Raw genomic sequence first — 21,596 nt, forward strand, 5'->3', positions numbered from 1 at the left:
GGAAACGTAAATTTGCCTAATTCTTTGCTTAGGATTAGTTGGAGTATAGGCGAGGTCAACATAATGACTTCATTATAAAAGAATGCCTGACTTCACGAAATATTGATATGTAACATTTTTTTGCGGTAAATAGACGAATGAGAGTGTTACAGTACTTAGTTACGCCCTTTTCCTCATCCATGTATGTTCTCAGGAAGATTGATCAAATGACGGATGAAATGGAGACGATCTAAGAAAAAGAAGGGATCTACAAATACTGAATTCGCTGCAATGACTTCCGTTCTTTGTTCAACCCAGAGAAATGCATCACGAAACATATCCCAGAGCCTTCCTAATTCGCCATTTTCATAGCTTAGGTGTTGAGGTGGATGTGAAAGAGGTTATCAAAAGTACTTGAGCTTCGCACATAAGGATTCGTTCGAGGAGTAAAGCGGGTTTCGTCAAGATGAAGAGCGCCACGAGTTCGACTTCGTACTCTGGGTGAGGTCATTTGAACTGACACCAAGATTCTTACTTTGAGGAAATCCAAAGAACTCAAGAGTCTTTTAAACTATGGGAATACCTAATGAAGGAAGTAAAAGAACGTTCTTGGAATTGTAACCAATAAGGCCCATAAAATGAACACGAAACAGCTTTATCCACGTCAAATGTGTCTAAATCTATCTCAAAATTAGTGTCAAGTGTTTACAATTTTCACACGGAAAGTGATCCTTGTGAAACAATAGTGACAGGTTTTAACATCTCGTTGCGCCATGTACATTGTCTCTATGCCATTCTTGAATGTCAAATGATTATGAATCTCCTCTCAGAACCCAGTCACTGTGAAACACCAGTGATGAGCCTCGACATTTTGTTGCTATCCTTATATTTTCTCATCAGTTTTAATTCTTCCTTTTTTAGTTGGCTTTCCGTCGTGTCCCTTCAATCCACAGTGTCTGTCTACACCAACGTCATCGAGCCCGTTAAGAACGTACAGGCGCCTATCCTGCAGCTGATTTCCTCTCCTCTGAGCTTCGATACATTATATACAACCCCACGTCATACGTCGTTTGACCTCTAACTTACGTCTCCAACAGTGATGAAAGCATTCTCCCAACAAGACACTCCATCTAACAATTGCTGTACATATCGTCATGAACATCCCATTGTATATACACTCAAATACACAGTTTCAAAATATAAACATGATATGGTTCGTCTCTTTAAAAAAAAAAAAAAGTACCTCATTGCCATTGTTCAATGACAGTTTGGACTTCTATGTTACCCATTAATTCCTCTCGTACGATGAACGTTCCTCTAATTTGCTTCCTGTGTGATAATTCGAAAAAGTCCCATTCTACTTCACTGTACATTACATTCAGTATTTCACGTTTGCATTCGTTTTCACAAATTAAACATATGACCGACGTTGCGTACCTTGAATGTCTCATCAAAGGTTCCGGCAATTATGTGTATCCTGAACTTCTCATACAAGATTAGCGGTATCTACAAACATTAGCAGAGTTCCTAAACATTATCACCATCCCCAAACATTTAACAACATCCCTCAGCATAAACGGCATCCATGACCATTAGCAACATCCCCAACCATTAACAGCATTCCAAACATGAGCAATATCCCTACACCAACCAAAGCATTCCAAACATAAGCCACAGCATTCCAAACATAAGCCACAGCATTCCAAACATAAGCCACAGCATTCCAAACATTAGCCACAGCATTCCAAACATAAGCCACAGCATTCCAAACATTAGCAAAATTCCAAAATATTAGCCACAGCATTCCAAACATTAGCAACATCCCTAAACATTAGCAACATCCCTAAACATGTTTACGAACGTCTCAAGACCCTGCAGGAAGTCTTGGGGAGAGACCAGAAATAACAGAGGTCTCAAACAAAAGTCCTACGGGACACCACTAGTTCCTCTTACATAGCAAGAAGTAGTCTTTCTAACGGGCGCTTGTGTCTGAAAGCGAGATAATGTACTTGAGAGAGAGAGAGAGAAATGTGAGGAGGTTTCTTTATCTACATATCAAATATAGGTATGGCATAATTACCTATTTCAAAGGGGAAGGTTTATTCTTTAATTCGTATGGAGAATACCTGTAGATACAGGACGCTATAAGCCGAGCCTCTCAGCAAGATTTATGTCACCTACGACAACGCGGAACTCAAAATGCTATTCCTTGCTGGCGATTATTTGCCAGCAGTTATAACCAGCAGTTAGCATGTAAATATCTATTTCCATTTACATACAATGGGAAGTGAACATTCCCGTGTATCAGTTTTGTCTACCTGAGATAGTTGGCTGTCAGGTGCTAACTGAACACTTTTACCTCCACTCCCGCGGCTGTTTCACCGATTCCACTTCCCCCTCCTAACTAAACTCCGCCCCTCCGATGCCCCCGGGGTGGAGATGCTGCCCAATGAGCGGGTGAGTTATCCACACACAACCACGCCCACGTTCGTTTCATGACTTGCCATTGGCTAAACGGTGTTACCAATGATCTTTCTAAAGTGAATTTCGCCTTTATGCGTCAGCAGCTTACGCACGTTACTTGGTCAGAAATATATTATCTCATGTGTCACTATCCGCCTCAATGGGTGATAGATCCCCGACAGAGGTATCTGGCCGATCCACGCAAGTAAACTAGGGATGATAATTGCTTGATGCCACCCTGTGAAGATGGTTCCGAAACAACTAGCAGAGGGTAAAGGTCCAGGCCACGGTAAGGGTGTTCGATTCTGTTCCAGCCCCGTTACAGCATGTTCTCTATCTACCCCGAGGCCCCTTTCAGGTCTATCCCATGATTATACATTCGCCGCCAAAGAAAAACTTCCGCACACGCGAAACTACGTCGCCCTGGGAAATCCGAAATAAAGTTAATCCCAAGGTATTCCAGGCAGTACTGGAAGCGTGGTGCCTCTTCTGAGCGGCGGAGGCTCCAGTATGACCCTGATCAAGTGGGAAGGTGAGGGGGAAGGCAGCATCATCTCAGTTGTGCGCTCGAAGGCGGAGTGAGCGTACGTCGTTCCCTTGCGTCTCATTCTTCGCCACTCGCCAGCGGACGCTACCACCTGGAACACCCTTTTCTGGAAACCCTGGAACATTGTGCTGGTGTTTTGGGCTCTGGATCTTTTTTTCTTTTTCGTATTTATCACTAGTTGGGTGTGAGTGTTTGGACGAGTTTTCTAGATTTTTTTTCTAAATTGGAAGACTAGAAAGATTATAAAAAGGATCTTCAAGAAACTGGAAGTAATACGCGTGCCTCAGGACTACAGACCGAGTGTCAGTTCACGGACACGAGTGCATTTTAACACAGGAAACTTAACATAAACCCCACCAAACTGTAAAAGACCAACCTTATAACATTCTCAACACCACACCACATGACCCTGCCAGGGGCCTTCCTCCTTCAGTAAGCCTCAAAGCAGTTACTACCACCTCAGGAAGATGCTCTGAGGAGATCTGCCTGACACCTGGACTGGTCGCCGGTAGGGAGAGACGAATCTTGGCAACACCGTGAGGACCCGACGGTTAAGAGGATTATGCGTGTTATGGATCGACCAAGAGGAGTTCCCCCGACCTAAGTTGTCTGCCACCCAGCTGACAGGAGGGCTAGGAGGGCTGCTGTTCCCAAGCAGGCACATCCACGGGAGTCGACAGCTAAAGCAAGTAAGTTGTATTGTCAGTCTGTTGAAAAGCCATAGAGGAAGAGTTTGTGCTAAAGCGTGCTGGTGGTGGGAGCTGGCGAGGTGCCTCCTGTTGTTTCCGTTAATACTAACAGGTACCTAGGTGTTAACGGTATGTTAGGAGAGACAACAGCAATTCTCTTAGAAAGACACAGAGAGGGTAAGGGAGGTGGGTGGGTGGGTGGGGAGAAACAACAATACGAGTACTTTTGACAGACGTCCTGCAGAGATTTCAACGCTCGGGTACGAAGTGATCATCACGCCTGGCTCTTGGCATCTCTGCTCGGCCCCCACGGGAACAGAACAAACATGGAACAATTGCCGACGCGGCGGAATGATACATCTCTCTCATGTCGCCGCTCAAAGGAATATGCAATTCACGTAAATTACGCGCGAATTTTCTCGGGTGTCCTTAGGTGCACTATTGCCATATACGTTTCTTTGTCTCGTATTTACATCGTGTTTCACGAGGGCAAATCATAAGGAACAATACAATCATACGCTGGAGCGTAATATATATCGCAATAATGATACCCGAGATGTCGCAAAACTCCGAATTTTCCCGTCGATAAGAGGATTAGAGACGGATAGAAAAAGGCGACTTTGCATTGCATCGCCCCGGGGCAAGTGCCTCCGGCGAGTTCTCCGTGGTAATATACCCGCGAACAGCTGGTAAACACAAGAGCGTTAGTCGTATCCGTTAGCGTTAGTATCCCAGACGTGTTACCCGCCCACCGTGGGTGTGCTTGCTAACGTTAGTGTGTTTAATGACATTAGGAAAGCATAGTGTGGGTCTTGGTGCCGCGGTGGATGGTGGCACAGATGTAAACTGGTGGGGCGTGAGTTTACAGTTAAGTAGCAGTATGTGGTTTACTGTGTTAAGCATCAATATTTCCATGCCGATATACCGTTAATCATTAGTATACCTCTGTTAGTCAATTCCTAAACGGTAGTATACTGGTGAAAGGAATACAGGAATACAAAGTAGCTTTATTCCATTTCAGTGAACTTATGGAGGAACATGTTTGTAATCGAAAGAGAATGGGGAAGTCTATTTCAAATGAGCCTAATCATAGACTGAATGACAGTCTGACAACGCTGCCTGATACGTTTAGGGAATCACTTTCATTATCAAGATTTGTGATTTTAAACTGTTTTTCCTATATGTTACTTAAACCGATAATCAAAATCCGCCGAATAAAAGCAGCTGTAGCCCTATGTTATTCAAAGTTAAATTCAATGTTAAAATAGACAGACATCTCTCTGAAAGATATATATTCATACATATATATATATATATATATATATATATATATATATATATATATATATATATATATAGGATACTGAAAATATTATAATCGTAAATACTAATATTGTAAATAATTTGTCAATAGTACTGCACTTCGTAATATGATAAATGGGCATTTAGTAATGATATACAATTATCATATCTATAGCAGCATATTGTTAGTTATGATTATCATCAGTGGTGATCATCGATCGCTCCAAGATAACATCACTGCGAGAAGAGCTGCAATAATTGCAACGTTTTGAACGGTAATGTTAATTTCTAATTTCTATCGCCACGCTGTCCACAGACACTGTCAGTAACGCTATTTCTCGGAGAGTCATATTTCTTATCTTTCAAGTTGCAGAAATACTGGAACAAAATATACGTTACAGGAACAAGGCGATAAACCTCTGATCACTAATATGTGTTATTTGAATAGAGCTCTTCTCCTTGATACAATAAATGACTTAAACAGAGGCATCCCTCACCAACTCTCTTGCTTCATCCGTTGTCGAAATCTAGAGAAATACGGAACGTACACACGAAAGAAATTCATACTACGCACACGACAGAAATACAGACTATATCTCTGGCCTCTTGATGTCACCGATTCAAAAGTATCCCCAGCTTAAACTGTCCAAGCATTTGATGACTGAGGGAAGATACCGTTGGTCCATCACCGCCACATATCTCTTATCATCAGCTGATATTTTCCTGACCGTCTCACCTGTTATCGTACATCAGTCTAAATAACGAGGGATCCTTTCCCTCGATGACAAAGATATAATCAACGTCTCTTTCTTTTTTTGTGTGTATAATTTCCTCCGCTACTCCAACCCAATTTACGCAACAGCCTGCCTGGTGAGGGCGAGATGCAAGGATCCCAACAAGGGCCCGAGACTGGGAGAGTACGAACTACGCCATCAGGGACCAGGGAGCCACAGGCTACCAACAAACCTAATGTACCTGGCGAGTGTTCACCATATTCCCTAACCCTAACTTGCCAGCCTCGTGTATCGTACATGCGTTCATCAGCTGTTCGATTTTAGCCAGTTAGAGAGCAAGAAGTGTATGTATTAGGACACAGTCTTATGAACACTCATAACCTTATCCTAGACTTCACAAAGGAAGATTTATACATACGTTCATAAATGAACAGAGTAAATATGGAAATTGAATGAACAAAGGAAATTGATAAGATTAACAATGATTATATATATATATATATATATATATATATATATATATATATATATATATATATATATATACGTAAAAGGCTATACCCACGTTGTGAATATCTACTCGTGAAAGGTCCTCGACAAATCAGCCTGAAAATCTTAATATCCTGTTAGTAATGAGGACGTGAAAGTAAACAGTCCAGACAATTCTTTGTTTTCATTTTGTTGACATACATCTGGTGTGTGTGAGGTGTAGGCAGAAGCAGAGGCTCTGCGAGAACGGAGATAGAATCGCCTTCCTACAATCAGACTCGATACTATACCTGTGCGTCCTAGGGGTAGTGGATACTATTCTATAAGGTGTCATACTGGCCCTTTGAGGTCTCTATAGTGGATGAGATCTTAGGAAGTTCGTTCTACAAGAGGTTTTAGCAGTCTTAAAAAAAACCTTATACCCGACAGAAAATTCGTAAATGTAATCTTTAAATCTTGGAATCAGAGGACGTTCACCGAGGGTAATGACAGGGTCATGTCGCTGTTACTAAGAGTCAATGGTATTTCCTATTTCCATTCCCTGACCGTGATGAACTGAGGTTTGCATCTCTCGATTTTGAATGTAGCCATGATGAAGCTTTCTGGAACTTTGGATTTTTTCTTTTTTTATCAGCCTTTCCAGGCAAACTGAAGTTTAATGATTCTCTGTAGATAAATATTTGCATAACTAACTTTCATGAATCCTGCATGAAAACAGCCTTTCATGCCATACAAGATCATAACACAAATTGGAATCTTACAGTTACCTCATCAAAGGTAAATGTCATACTGCAAAATTTCGGTTCCCTGTAGACTAAATAATACCGACTGAAATCACTTTTAAAGTTAATCACACCTACCTAAAGAACATCTCCCTTTGATATAAAGAACGTGTATGCAAATAGTTGCTTTACCCTAAAAGGGGTAATTCTAAACATTCAAATTCTAACCAGCTCCCCCAATACCTGTATATCAAAAGTACACATAATTAAGTTAGGTATATGTACAAATATGTGATTCCCCTAATGGCCACCAGTACGTCACTCGTTTTCTATCAAGATAATGGATCCAGCTTTGCTTTCCGCCGCATCGGTGGCGGCTGGACTACGTCCTGACCAGAGCCTCATTACACATCTTACTTCATGCCGCGTCACCTTCTTTAATACAGCAAATGCTGTGCTTGAGCAGACGCTGTGCCTCCCTCAAGCTGGATAAGGGATCTGGGTACACCGAGAAGCCCTGCAGCTACTTGAGGATCATGGAAGTCAAGAGAATCCTTGAGGACGGCTGGGGACGATGACGACGCTCCATGACTATAAGGTCCGGTGGCTGGAAGACATTTGGAATCTCTTTAGCTCGCTAGTGGAGATGACGAGACATCTCTGGGGCTCCCTTCAGCTACGTGGGAGATTGGAAGACCTTCAAGCTCTTTGTAAGTCAGGTTGAGAAAGACGTAGCATTCCAGGCACCCTTCGGCTATATATCAGACTGGAAGACCTTAATGATCTTTTTGAGACTGCTTGGGATAGAGGAACCATTCCATTCCTTCGGATAGATGTTAAAATAAGCGTGATCTTTGGATTTATCTAAATACACTCGTACCTCGCTGCAGGGAAGGCCTCCATCATATTCCTTAGTGAAGAGAAGCCAGCAGCATAAAGACCGCTGCTGTCAGATCAGGTCGGAGGAGAAAAATGCCCCACCTCTCTACATCTAGCACAGGACACGGGGAAGGGGGGGAGACAGCGCGACTTTCTCCAGCTAGCTACAGTCACGGAAGTGACTTACGAAACCTTCTGGTAGCAGGGGCAAGCGGCACACCTTGGCCTCTGCAGGTACCTTGGGTCAAGAGGGTCACCTGGGGATACTAAGCAGCTAGCGAGGGCAGACCCACACCTCGGTTCTCTCCTGCTAGCAAATGGGTCAGACGGCACACTCTGGAAGGTAAGAGCCTGGGAGACGCCTGAAGGGACTGGCTCCCGGTTGCTGCTCTCTGGGAACAAGGATGACATTTTACCTTTCCCTACATGTCACCAGTTGTGTGTGTGTGTGTGTGTGTGTGTGTGTGTGTGTGTGTGTGTGTGTGTGTGTGTGTGGAGATAACTATTTGTTTTTTACGGTGAGAAAGATTTACATTTGTGTTGCTTAGTCTTGTATGATGTACCATGAGTTTACTCCTATGTATGCTTACACACACACACACATACACATACACACACACACACACACACACACACACACACACACACACACACACACGAGCCTAAGCATTTGATGTGTGTGTGTGTGTGTGTGTGTGTCAGAAGCACAATTTGGGCTGGTCTCTGAAACTCAGACAAAAGTAACCGAAATGACTTTCCTCCTTATGACGTCACTGACGTATCCCAGACCGTACCGTACCATCTACGATACAATGTACCATCAGTGATATACACTGTACCGTCTACGATACAATGTACCATCAGTGATATACACTGTACCGTCTAAAACTTATTATTGCACCGTCCAAAAATTTCGTGTACCATCTAATACATACAAAGCTCCGTGCAAGACATCAGTCATTTGAGTATCTTGATGTGAGGCACACGTGTCTCAGCTGCTTCCCTCTCAGTCTTAACTACAGTGCGATTGTGTTACAAGGTGAGAGGAAGTGCATTCCTACCTCCGGTGCAGTGGTTGATGGGACGGGGGGGGGGGGGGGGTTAGGGGGATGTGGATGTTAGCAGTGGACGCGAGAATTAGCATCTCATCTTTGACCCCTAACATGTTTAAGAGAAAAGGATCTTGACAGGTAATAGGGATGACAGATTTATATATATATGTATATATATATATATATATATATATATATATATATATATATATATATATATATATATATACTTAACCACGAGGAAAACGAAACACGATAAGTTCCCAAGTGCACATTCATGAAATGATCACATCGTCAGGGGAGATACAAGAATGAGACAGAAGACGTAGAACAGTCAGTTGATATATAAAGAAGAGACGTAACCAAGACGCCATGGGTAAACAAGCGTTACCCTTGTTACTACTTGTTACTACTAGACTTTCCCCAATGGGTTGGGCTGACAAGCGGGACTCCCTCCCACGGGGAAATATACACGTTACGACGATAGATCTGTGTGGGTGGGTTGTGGACGAGTGTTACTTAAGGGAAGGAGAGGTTCTATGTTTCTTTGACTGGAAGCCAGCTACCCACGTGCAGGTAAGGCATGGAGGAAAGACAGCTACCCCGGGCCGAGGGAGTGACACTTGACAGCCACAGAAGTATTAGCTCACGACAGAGTGAGCATCGTGCTAGCTTAGGAGCCTCGGTAACCAGTATACTCCGGTGGAGTTTCAGTGTAGATACAGTTAGTCAGAAGTATATAACCACTGCTGGAATAAAGACGAAACGGAAACTGAAAAGAAAAACATCATTCCACTTTGGATGTGAAACTAAACCATTACGCTTCCATCTCTAGGGCGAGACCAACTCACTTATGAGGGGAGTGTCACATTATGTCCCTGGGTTCACCAGAACACCTCGAGCTGGTACCCGCTGCACAGATCACTTGGATTTACCAAAGAATCAGCAGGAGTCGGGAACGATACCTGAAAAGTCTACGGGATCAGTTCAGCAGGAACAGCTTCAGCAACACTCGAGGTAACACTCTTAGCAACACCAAGAACACTATTACATCAGTAACAGGAGCTACCTTTTTACGATCATAAGTAACACTTCCTATAATGCTACTAACATGCCTACAATGATACCAGTAACGAACTTAGTAACGACGCAAGTAACACTAAGTAAAATCATAGGTGACACTACCAGGACGACCAGTAACACGATAAGTAACACCTACACAAGAACGAGTAACACTTCAGGTAACACACATACTGACACTCAAAAACCTGCATCAATCAACACTTCATTAATGCTTGTGACAACAATCATAACATCAATAAACTCTATTACCAGTAACACTAAGAATAACAAGTAAGCAACACCAGTAACATCCAAGTACCCTTATCAGCAATATCAGTATTACGTTACCAAGTAACAATAATAACACCAGTAATGTTAGTAACAGTAGTTACATTTACATAATAGTATTAGTAACATCTATTACGGCTTGTAAAATTATTAATAGCCGTTACAGTAACAAATAACATTAGCACTAGCAGCAACAGTAAAATTACTAACAAACTTGTGACACACCTTGTAACACACCTACTAAGGATTGTAACAACACTGCCAGTGGCAACAGTAGAAACACAGAGTAACACCATCACCACTACCATTTCAGCACCACCAGTAACACTGTCAGTAGCCATTTCATCTACAAGAAGACAGTTACACCGTAAGTAACACTAGTGATACATAAGTAACACCGTCAAAGCCATCGTTTACACAACCTCTACACCGCCAACACTTTCAGTGAAAGTAACATCCGTAACACTATTAGTGACAATATCAGCAAGTAACAACAAAGATGCTAGTAACACTAAGAGCAAGTAACACCTGTATCAATAGTGCAGTCACACTACAAGCAAGTACGACCGGTAATCTGAGTAACACAAAGAACACTGACAGTAACAACATTACCAGTAAGCAACCCCAGTAACACTCCCAGCAAGTAACACAAAGGAGATTATCAGTAAGTAACAAGTAACATTACCAGCGTGACACATCAGTAGAACTAGCAGCTGGTACCATCAGTAACACTGCCTGCAAGTAACACAGACAGCATTATCAACAACACAAGAAACACCATAGACAAGTAACTGTCGGCAAGTAACTCCAGTAACACTAGCAACACTACCAGCCAGTAACACCAGCATACTATATGCTAGTAACACCACTACCACCAAAAGCAAATAACACACGTAACAAACCAATAAATAAAAATCTATTCATAAGACTATTTATATAACAAAGTAGCATTAGGAACACGACCAGTAACACCTATTTTACCATAAAGTAACGTTATGACCAACAGCACAACATGTAACACTGCCAGTAACACCATAAACCCTTCAATAACAAGTGACAAAGTAAAGGCTATGAGAAACATCCCAATTAACTTTATTAGTAAAACTATCAAACACACACCTGTAACCTATGCAATAACTTTACTTTCACTGAAGTTAATAAAGCCAGTCTCGCTGTACCTCAGGTTCGGAGTGGTCAATACAAACATCTGGTAACACAGCCAGTCACACTAGAAGCGTCACCGGTAACGCAATTCGTAATATCGACCAGTACTAAAAACAGAACATATTCGCAACTTTGTAATACTATTGTTAACACTATCATTTACATTAGCAACGTCACTAACACTAAATAACATTAGTAACGCAGTCAATAATACGAACACTAGTCGTATGGCTAACAGAAAACGTTTCAGTATGGCATCAAGTAACAAAATTAGTAACGTCATATCAACACCATGTTAACTCCAAGATTAACATTAGTAAAACTCTGACATTAAACTTAACACTACCAATAATAATAGCACCAACGAAACTCTAGGCTTTACTGATAATACGACTTTATTACACACCAATAAAACAACATAACATAACTAAGTAGCATCAAGAAACATTAACAATAGAAATACATGTGAAAGCAATTTCAAAATACCAACACTTTGTTAACACTAGCACTAGTGAACGAGAGGCAATGAGTACACTGCGCAATGAATAAAACTAGAACCTTAAAAAACAAAAGTAATATTTCCTTCTCATAAACCTACCTGTAACGCTAGTAGTAACACCATGTTATACAACATTGTAACACGTCTAAGAGAAGCACCGGTGGCAAAAATTCGAGTAACATCAGTAGTAACACTGCCAATGAGACCTTAGACAACAGGATGTGTATACCGGCACAGTAGTAAGGCATGTAACACTACTTGTAACAACCAAGACGACTACACTGAATATGACATTCGGCAAACGTGTAACGTTCAGTAACACTAGCAAAATTACTCGTGGATTCATTTTACAAATCCAACAACACAACAGCCTAAATAACACCACAGTCACAGCAGTAACACAGTCAGAGTAACATCTTTTAGGAACAACAGTGATCGCATTAGGTCCTCATGTCTATTTACTTAATAACATTCATCCGAAGATTGCATACCCGAAATAAGGATCAGTCTTGGAAATGGCTAACCATGTAATGGCCTACGCCAAAAGCTGCGAGCCATAAAAACCCTTTTTCTCCAAGACAGACACCACACGCATGAACCTCACAAAAACCCCCATGACATTAAAAAAAAAAGATCCGAGGAGCATAGATCGATGTGTTGATAACAGCATCATGCATTTACACACTGACTCACGGTGCACACCAACATTCCCACCACTACAATAATGATTCAAGACCCGCAACCTAGCTACTTGGTGAATCAGTAACTACCGTACTGCCTCTGCAATATAATCATACCTTCAAATCAAGGGATGTATTTCTTTGGAGGGAGAACATGGCATCACCGTAGGGACGTTTTCTTTGAGATTTTCTTCGAGTTCTGGTTTTGAGTGAGACGCTAAAATCCCCTTTTTTCACAAAGATACGCAAGTGTTCTCGAAAGATGGACGAGAGCTTTGAGAGGCGGCTCAGAAATTCCACACGTTTGTCACCCAGACCAACCACAACTTTCCTCTGTCACCACCAGAAGCTTGAGAGGGACTTTCCAAAGTACCGCCCGTGTACAGGTCGATAAAGAGGCTTCCACTGCTCTGATTTTCGTCCTGAATTATGAGATTCTTTGTCGAGAATGGTTCCAGAGCCCACCTTCCTATCCTCTAATCCTTCTCTCACTGGGAATTAGCTTACAGATTCCTACTCATGTATTCTACACACACACACACACACACACACACACACACACACACACACACACACACACACACACACATATCAACTTGCCAAGTAGAAACTTTGGTGTTGTGGCACTCCGTTGGAGCTCCAGCTTCTCACAGAAACCCTGGACTAGTTTTGTGGTACTCTAGACATCCGTGGAACCCTAGTTGAGAAACGCTGATCTAGAATATAGCTGACATAGAGAGGGTCAATCAAGAAAAGACTGACGATCTAAAAGGGATCAATCTACAGCACTGGTTATCTGAACGATTGGTCAATCTAGAATATGGGTGACCTAGAAAAAGGTCAGTCTAAAATATAGGTGACTTAGAGAAGGGTTATTTAGAACATGAGTGACCTAAAGAAGGGTTTAACTAGAACCTAGGTGACCTAGAAAAATCGATCCATCTAGATCACAGACCTAGAAAAGGATCAATCGATGAATATCTAGCGAGAAGAAAGCCACTCCAAAGACATCTCTTCATGAATGTCATGTAATTAAAAGTTAATTCTCTAAACACAGCGACACATTCAGGTACCTTGATGATCATGATTTACAAGAATGTCATCAAAAGGAACCGGTTTCACATCATCAATCAATCAATCACGGTTGCAAAATATTCTGATCAACACTGAGGCATTGAACGAGCAAGGTGGAGAGTGAGGCGTTGTTCGGTTATCCCAGCACAACACAGCCTCTCTACTACACAGCTAATGTAACGAGAGACAGACATTAACTAAAGATAAATCATTTAACATTTGCTTATTTTAAGACTCACAGTGACCAAATGTTTAGCCAGAAAAATATTCAAGTTTACTCTGTTTATGAAAGACCACAGTGAAATAAATATCAAATTCGTTTAGCACGAAGAAAAAAGAAAAGAGTACCACAATTCTTGGTGGAAATCCCATTTTCTTTGTAATCTTGATCTCCTGAAGCCCAAGTGAGTACGAGACACCCTCTAGAAACACGTCTAACGGGCTGAAGTGTGGTAGGGGGCGGAGGGTGGGGTTATATATATAGGGTAATTGTGGGTCAGCATGAACCAACAGACCTCGAGGTGGAACCTGACTGACCCAGGTGAGGGGTGAGGGAGACCTGCTGGAGAGTGATGGTTGGAGGGATGGAGTGACGCTGAGAAAGGTGCAGTAGTGCTGAGAGTGGTGGCTAATGGAGTAGCACGGGAGTTTTGGAGTGATGGTCTTGACGAGTGATGGTGGAGGAGCTGAGTCGGGAGTGGTACTGCAGCTGGGGGATTCTGGTGTGATGGTGCACCAGGGGAGTCTGGAGTGGTTCATGGTACAGAATGGAGTGATGGTGCTGCAGTAGGGTGAGTCCGAATCAGCGGTACCGAGGCAGCAGACAGACAGGAGTGCGGTATGAGGCAGAGGGAGGGTTAGACCTGGTCAGGTGTCAAGGATTAAGGTGAGGGTAGGGTGGGAAGCTTCACGGGACAGAAGGTCGAGTCACAACATGGTGGGAGTTCCGTTTCACGATAACAAGATAATTGTGAGTCTCGTGCGTCCTCCCCCCCCCCCCCTCTCTCTCTCTCTCTCTCTCTCTCTCTCTCTCTCTCTCTCTCTCTCTCTCTCTGCTAGTTAATTAGTTTATTGATAAAAGTAACAGTACAATAGCATAATAGGCATCCATTTCTCTCATAATACTTTGTCCAAACAATAATCTTCACACACACACACATACACACACACACACACACACACACACACATACACACACACACACACACACACACACACCCACACAGATACTCTTCATATTTAGTTTTGGTATTTAACAACAGTTCTTTGAAAATGTGACCTTTTCAGTAAGACATGAGGTCTTAAGAGTGTACAACTCCCTCTCTCTACTATGCAAATTGCTATTCACAAACTCACACACAATGGCCTCCGTGGTGTAGCGGTCAGTGTTACTGACTCATGATTTGGCAAGTGCCCACCCGGGTTTGGGCCCGCATGGCTTCTAATCATGGGCGTGGTAGTCAGCCCACACCCAACCCAGGCGTTAATCCTTCCCCCTAGTCAATATATAGGTTCCCGGCTTAGGCTAAGGTGTGTGTGTGTGTGTGTGTGTGTGTGTGTGTGTGTGTGTGTGTGTGTGTGTGTGTGTGTGTGTGTGTGTCATTGTGCGTGTGTGTGTGTGTCATTGTGCGTGTGCGTGTATATACATATATGCGATAAAAGACATGGTACTTACAGTATACACAAGGTTAAGAGACGAGGCAACTCGAGTGTAAAACTCTCCTCCTGTAACACACACACACACACACACACACACACATTATACACAGGAGTAAAGACATGGTACAAATACACAAGGTTAGGAGACGCAGCAATACGAGTGTAAATATCTCTACCCGTAATACACAAATGGTCATCACACACGACCATTATAAAGGCGGTGAATCTACGGGGCTGGCACAGAAGGGCGATCACGGTTTTCAGAACGATATGAAATTCCACCGACCCTCTTAACGAAGACAAGTCACTACGGAGGTTGTGTGGGGGGGGGGTCAAGAGAGATTAGCGAAAGTCGCTTGAGGTAAGCAGTGGTAGCACGATTGTGACCCCGAGGTCACCAAGGGTGGTCAGCAGCAGACGCCGGAGGTCCATACAGCCCACGAAAATCCAGAGGTCAATAGAGTTGAGCACAAGTCACGAAAGGTCATCAGGGGTTGCAATAGGCTGGCGAGGATCGAGCGAGAACAACAACAGGGAGAAGGTTAAGATAAAGACAGGTCATGACAAGTCACAGCAAGGATCATTAAGGGTCATTAAGGGTCATTTCAATCAATAAAGTGCTGGTGGGGTTTAAAATACGTCTACTGTGATATAGACGTTATTCGAGTGGCAAGAAAATAAAGTTATAGATTATAAAAGTTAGGAAATATTATTCCGAAGCTACCCAGGTCAAAAAAGGTCAAAAATGTCCAAGATGATCAACGCGGGTCACCGTGGGAAGAGTATAGGCCACAGACAGACAGTCTGAAAAACGAAGAAAAATGTGACATCAATTTGGAAGTTTAACGAAGGGTCGAAACGTCAAGAAATGCCAGTTTGATACTCACGAGGATCCAGCTGAAGTCAATGATGTAAAATGAAGTCTGTCAAGTCAACGAGAAGTTACCAAAGACACGGACGTTCATGTGTGGGCGACAGATGAAACGCCACCATCAAAGATGAAATTAATAGAAAAAAAAAAGATTATCAACGAAAGTTTACAAATTTTCAACAACAAAAAATAAAGAAAACTATTAAGCCGAAAACGATAAACGTCACGAGGTCAAGCGAGGTCATGACAAATTAATATCAAAACTCGTTATAAGTCGTGAGCTTTTCGCACACCGCACGAGATCCATAGGTCAATAAATCTAACGACAGACCACGAAGCCATCATTTCAGGTCATAGCAGGTCAGACAGACAGTCCATTTTCTGTGGAAACCAGCAAGGTCACAAGGTGCCACAAACCGCTACTGGTCACAAGATTCTTAAGAGTTTAAGGAGGTCAGGTCATACAAGTTCTTCTAATGTGAGAAAAGTTCACTGGAGGTTAAGAAAGGTCAAAAGATATTATGCACACCAGTGGATGAGCAATTACAGTAGAGTAGGTCAATAAGCTCCATACATGTATACAGCAGATGCCAGAAAAAGGGTCAACCAATGAGGACAGACCATCAGAAGTTACATTAAATGTTGCTACAGGTCAAACCTTGAAATAGGCCAAGTGAGGTCAAGTGAGATCATAATAATATCGAGTCAAGACCACGAGAGGCCTCACTCCACGCCACACTTTTGCAATAACGAAATGACTCCTCACAATCAACGTCTTAGTAATCGGTTGACTGACCCGCGACTAGTAAACATGTCTCTAAATTTCCAGTTCATGATAATACTTGAAGAACTCATAGAAAAAAAAATGAATTCGAAGAGACTTATCCATCGATGGGACAATTGAGTATTGATGACATCTATGTATAAGGGGGATAAATGCAATTTTTCCATGAGGCAAGGAATCTTCTAATGAGTCCTTTACGGTTTTCTTGTGTCTAATGTTCCGCTTAGTCCGATAACTGATTTCGTGATCGGAGGTGCTCGTTCGATCGCTGATTCAAGTCCGGATTCTTTGTTCGAGAGGAAAGTCAGATGAGGTCTGCTCATGGCTTGCGTTCGGTAGGGAGTTTGGCGGAGTGAAGGTGAAGCTGTTTTAGAAAGAGAGAGAGAGAGAGAGAGAGAGAGAGAGAGAGAGAGAGAGAGAGAGAGAGAGAGAGAGAGAGAGAGAGAGAGAGATTTAACAGCCATACGGCAGGAGTAGCGCGTACCGCTCGAACGAATCGCGCGAGTTACGTGAGATGAAGAGATTGTATGTTCCAAGATTGGAAGCTAGTAGCCCATGTGTGGTTGAGGCAGAGAGATAAGACAGCCACCTGAGGCCTCAGGAGTGACACTTGACAGCCACTGAAGTCCTTCTCACTGCGAAGCTGGTATACTAACTCCACCGGTACCTAGGAAGGGTAGTACAGGTAATATACCTCCGTGGTCGTAAACTGCCTACCACCTACTTCCCATGGAAGGAGAGAGAGAGAGAGAGAGAGAGAGAGAGAGAGAGAGAGAGAGAGAGAGAGAGAGAGAGAGAGTCAATATATTTCTAACCTAACAACCCAGTCACCTTATTTTCCCTCTGTTGCACTCATTTCTATAGCTGGTTTATACCGCCTACATCTCCAAACAAAACAGGAATGCATTTAATTGCCTTTGAGAAATTACGGGATAAGGAAATTTAGCACAAAAACAAAGCCAAGGTTTAACTGCGGTAAACAAGCCACAAACACGCAATGGGCAGGTGAGAGAGGTCAGGGACTGAGGGCCCTTTTTTTTTTGTGTGTGTGTGTGTCTGTGGCACTTAAATGTACTGGTTCACCCTGGAGGCTGCATTACTCCTGTCGTGGTTTCTCTGGTACTGTTGCGACCATAGCCCTACTACTGTGAAGACTGGTTATCGATCCCTGTTGTGACCGTTGATCTACTGCTGTTAAGACTGCCTCGCTTCTACTGTTGAGACTGCTGTTTTATAACTGTTATAGCGTCTTACTCTCTCACTGTTGTGACCTGCTTTACTAAGGTTCAGTCAGTTTCTAAACTACCTTTGTGACGGTTGTTCTACTACTGTTGTGGCCTTCTCTTTCCCCGTTGTGACTTTTCTTACTGTTCAATCAGTGTCTGCGTTACTGTTGTGACCAATACTTTACTACCGTGGAATCTGTTTATTACCGCTGCGTCTGCTGTTGTTCTAATGCTACAAAGTTGTCTCTCATTTTTGTGAGGTGTTCCTTCACTTCAATTTATTTCTCTATTATTGTTGTATCTGTTACGTTACTGGTTGTTGCTATCTTACTGTTGTGACTATAACTGTGCCGCTTGATAAAGCAGTTTCCCACGTTACTGTTGTGACCGCTGCGCTACTACTGTTCAAGATGCTGCATCTCTATTCATCTTCGAGGTACCGAATATGTGGTGTGGGAGTAAAGCTACATGATGCAGTGAGGAGTTTTTATCATAGGAGTAAAGTGTGCGTGCGAATAAGAAGGGAGGAGGGCGAGTGATCCCAGGTGAAGGCACGTCTACGTCAAAGGGTGCGTGATGTCACCGTGTCTATTCAATCTGTTCATGGGTGGTGAGGAGGAGAGTGAATGTGAGGGTCTGGGAGAAGCGCCGGACGACAGTGCAATATACCGGGGTGGGAGGCTGGCTGCTCACGTTAGACACGGATTTGCGGGGTAAACTCGAGTGAAACTGGAAAAGTGTGTGTGTGACAGGAGAAAGAAGATGGTTAATGCGAATACAAGTAAGGAAATGAGGTATAGCGCAGCGGGGTGGAGAGCCTGACAGGAGGATTTTAGTGCGATTTTGAATGAGAAGAATTCAGATGAAACTGTATTAGTTCGAGTTATTGGCCCTGAATACAAGAGGAAACACAAGGAGGTGGATGTGATGGATATAGAATGCCCGACGACAATACGTGGTGCGAGGAAGGATGATCGTGTAAGGTAGGACACCGTAAGAGCGAGGTGGTGGAGTAAAGCGTAGTATAAATACGAGAGCTGACACGGGGTATTGTGAAATGGCTTGGGCATGGGGAGATCACGAGCGAAGAGAGATTGACAAAGGATATTGACGTAGCGGAAGAAAGGGGAATAGAGAGGAGGGGACAGAGGGAGCGGTAGACCAAGGAGCAGATAAGCGATGGAGTGAAAGTGGCTTTTGGGATGACGTCTGAAATCTTAGGGTTTCGGTGCTTCACACATAACGGCTACAGAGTGGATATGAACAAGTTAAGCAGAAGCTTCGTATGTTCCTGACGCTAAGTCGCTAAAGTGGGAAACGTGTAACATTTTATATACATATATATATATATATATATATATATATATATATATATATATATATATATATATATAGTGAGTATACACACACGCGAGTATAGGCAAAAGGTACACAAGTAACGAATATATAACAGGCGCAGGGAAAAACTCACGGAGAAAGGAAAATACGAAATGTATTACACGAAAGCGCTTAACGTTTCATATTTTGTGTCCATGTGGTTATATATATATATATATATATATATATATATATATATATATATATATATATATATGAATTATTTCTTTTTATTATACTTTGTCGCTGTCTCTCGCGTTAGCGAGGCTGCGCAAGGAAACAGACGAGAGTGACCCAACCCACCTACATACATATGTATATACATACACGTCCACACACGCACATATACATAGCTAGACATTTCAACGCATACATATATATACATACACAGACATATATACACATATACGTATTCATACATGATGCCTTCCTCCATCCCGTCGCCACTCCGCCACACATGAAATGGCACCCCCCTCCCCCCCGCGCGCGCCACGAAAGACAACAAAGGCCACATTCGTTCACACTCAGTCTCTAGCTGTCATATATAAGCTCCCTTTCCACATCCAGGCCCCACAAAACTTTCCATGGTTTACCCCAGACGCTTCACATGCCTTGGTTCAATCCACTGACAGCACGTCGACCCCGGTATACCACATCATTCCAATTCACTCTATTCCTTGCACGCCTTTCACCCTCCTGTATGCTCAGGCCCCGATCGCTCAAAATCTTTTTAACTCCATCCTTCCACGTCCAATCTGGTCTCCCACTTTTCCTTGTTCCCTCCACCTCTGACACATATATCCTCTTTGTCAATCTTTCCTCACTCATTCTCTCCGTGACCAAACCATTTCAATACACCCTCTTCTCCTTTCCCAACCACGCTCTTATATATATATATATATATATATATATATATATATATATATATATATATATATATATATATATATATCTAATTTTCCAAAAGAAGGAACAGAGGGGGCCAGGTGAGGATATTCCAAAAAAGGCCCAGTCCTCTGTTCTTAACGCTACCTCGCTAACGCGGGAAATGGCGAACAGTTTAAAAGAAAAAGAAATATATATATATATATATATATATATATATATATATATATATATATATATATATATATATTATCCCTGGGGATAGGGGAGAAAGAATACTTCCTACGTATACCCTGCGTGTCGTACGTAGAAGGCGACTAAAAGGGAAGGGAGCGGGGGGCTGGAAATCCTCCCCTCTCGTTTTTTTTTTCTTTTTTTTTTTCAAAAGAAGGAACAGAGGGGGTTAGGTGAGGATATTCCAAAAAAAAGGCCCAGCCCTCTGTTCCTAACGCTACCTCGCTAACGCGGGAAATGGCGAATAGTTTAAAAGAGAAAAGATATATATATATATATATATATATATATATATATATATATATATATATATATATATATATATATATATATATATATATATACTTGCCTTAGGGATGTAGCATCATGAGCAGACGACTAAGCCTTCGAGGGAAAATCAACAACACGATTGGCTCCACCGACCCTTACCTTTAGAAAGTGATAATACAGGAAGAGGGAATTTCCAGTCCCCCCGCCCTCGCCTGTCTTAATCACCCTCCAAAACACACACAAGTTACAAGGGTAGTAAGTAGTCTTCCTCTATCCCCAGGTACAGTGTTATTATTTCTATATTATATCACCAGCGTGTCAGAATATATAGTGGAAACCTCTCGTCTTAAGACTGTTGTGAAATTTCCAAAAAAGCATTGTTGGAACTCACAAGACGGTGAGTCTTCGACTACCGCATGGAGGTTAACAGCTGGCTCATATCCTCCACTTTAAACCCCGCTGGTGTCCTGACAAATTACAGGAAACTATTAGAAGGAGAATGAACAGCTCTACCCGATACCGACGCCCAAGGAATGCAAGGATATTCTCCTTATACTACGCTGACTGATGTAAGCACACACACACACACACACACACACACACACACACACACACACTATCTCTCTCTCTCTCTCTCTCTCTCTCTCTCTCTCTCTCTCTCTCTCTC

General features: G+C 42.5%; 1 protein-coding gene and 1 long non-coding RNA gene across 2 annotated transcripts in view; one reads left to right on the forward strand and one right to left on the reverse strand.

The window, feature by feature from the left end:
* LOC139752889 (uncharacterized) overlaps positions 1 to 21,596 on the reverse strand; it is a 374,147-nt gene that overhangs the window by 98,307 nt on the left and 254,244 nt on the right. The gene's annotated exons all lie outside the window — the stretch shown is intronic.
* LOC139756607 (uncharacterized) overlaps positions 2,789 to 21,596 on the forward strand; it is a 40,800-nt gene continuing 21,992 nt past the window's right edge. The window contains exon 1 of the mRNA XM_071676255.1: positions 2,789 to 3,678. The gene's annotated coding sequence lies outside the window, so the exon portion shown is untranslated. The remainder of the gene's footprint in view (positions 3,679 to 21,596) is intronic.

Source organism: Panulirus ornatus, chromosome 2 (assembly GCF_036320965.1).
Source record: "Panulirus ornatus isolate Po-2019 chromosome 2, ASM3632096v1, whole genome shotgun sequence".
Lineage (NCBI taxonomy): Eukaryota > Metazoa > Arthropoda > Malacostraca > Decapoda > Palinuridae > Panulirus > Panulirus ornatus.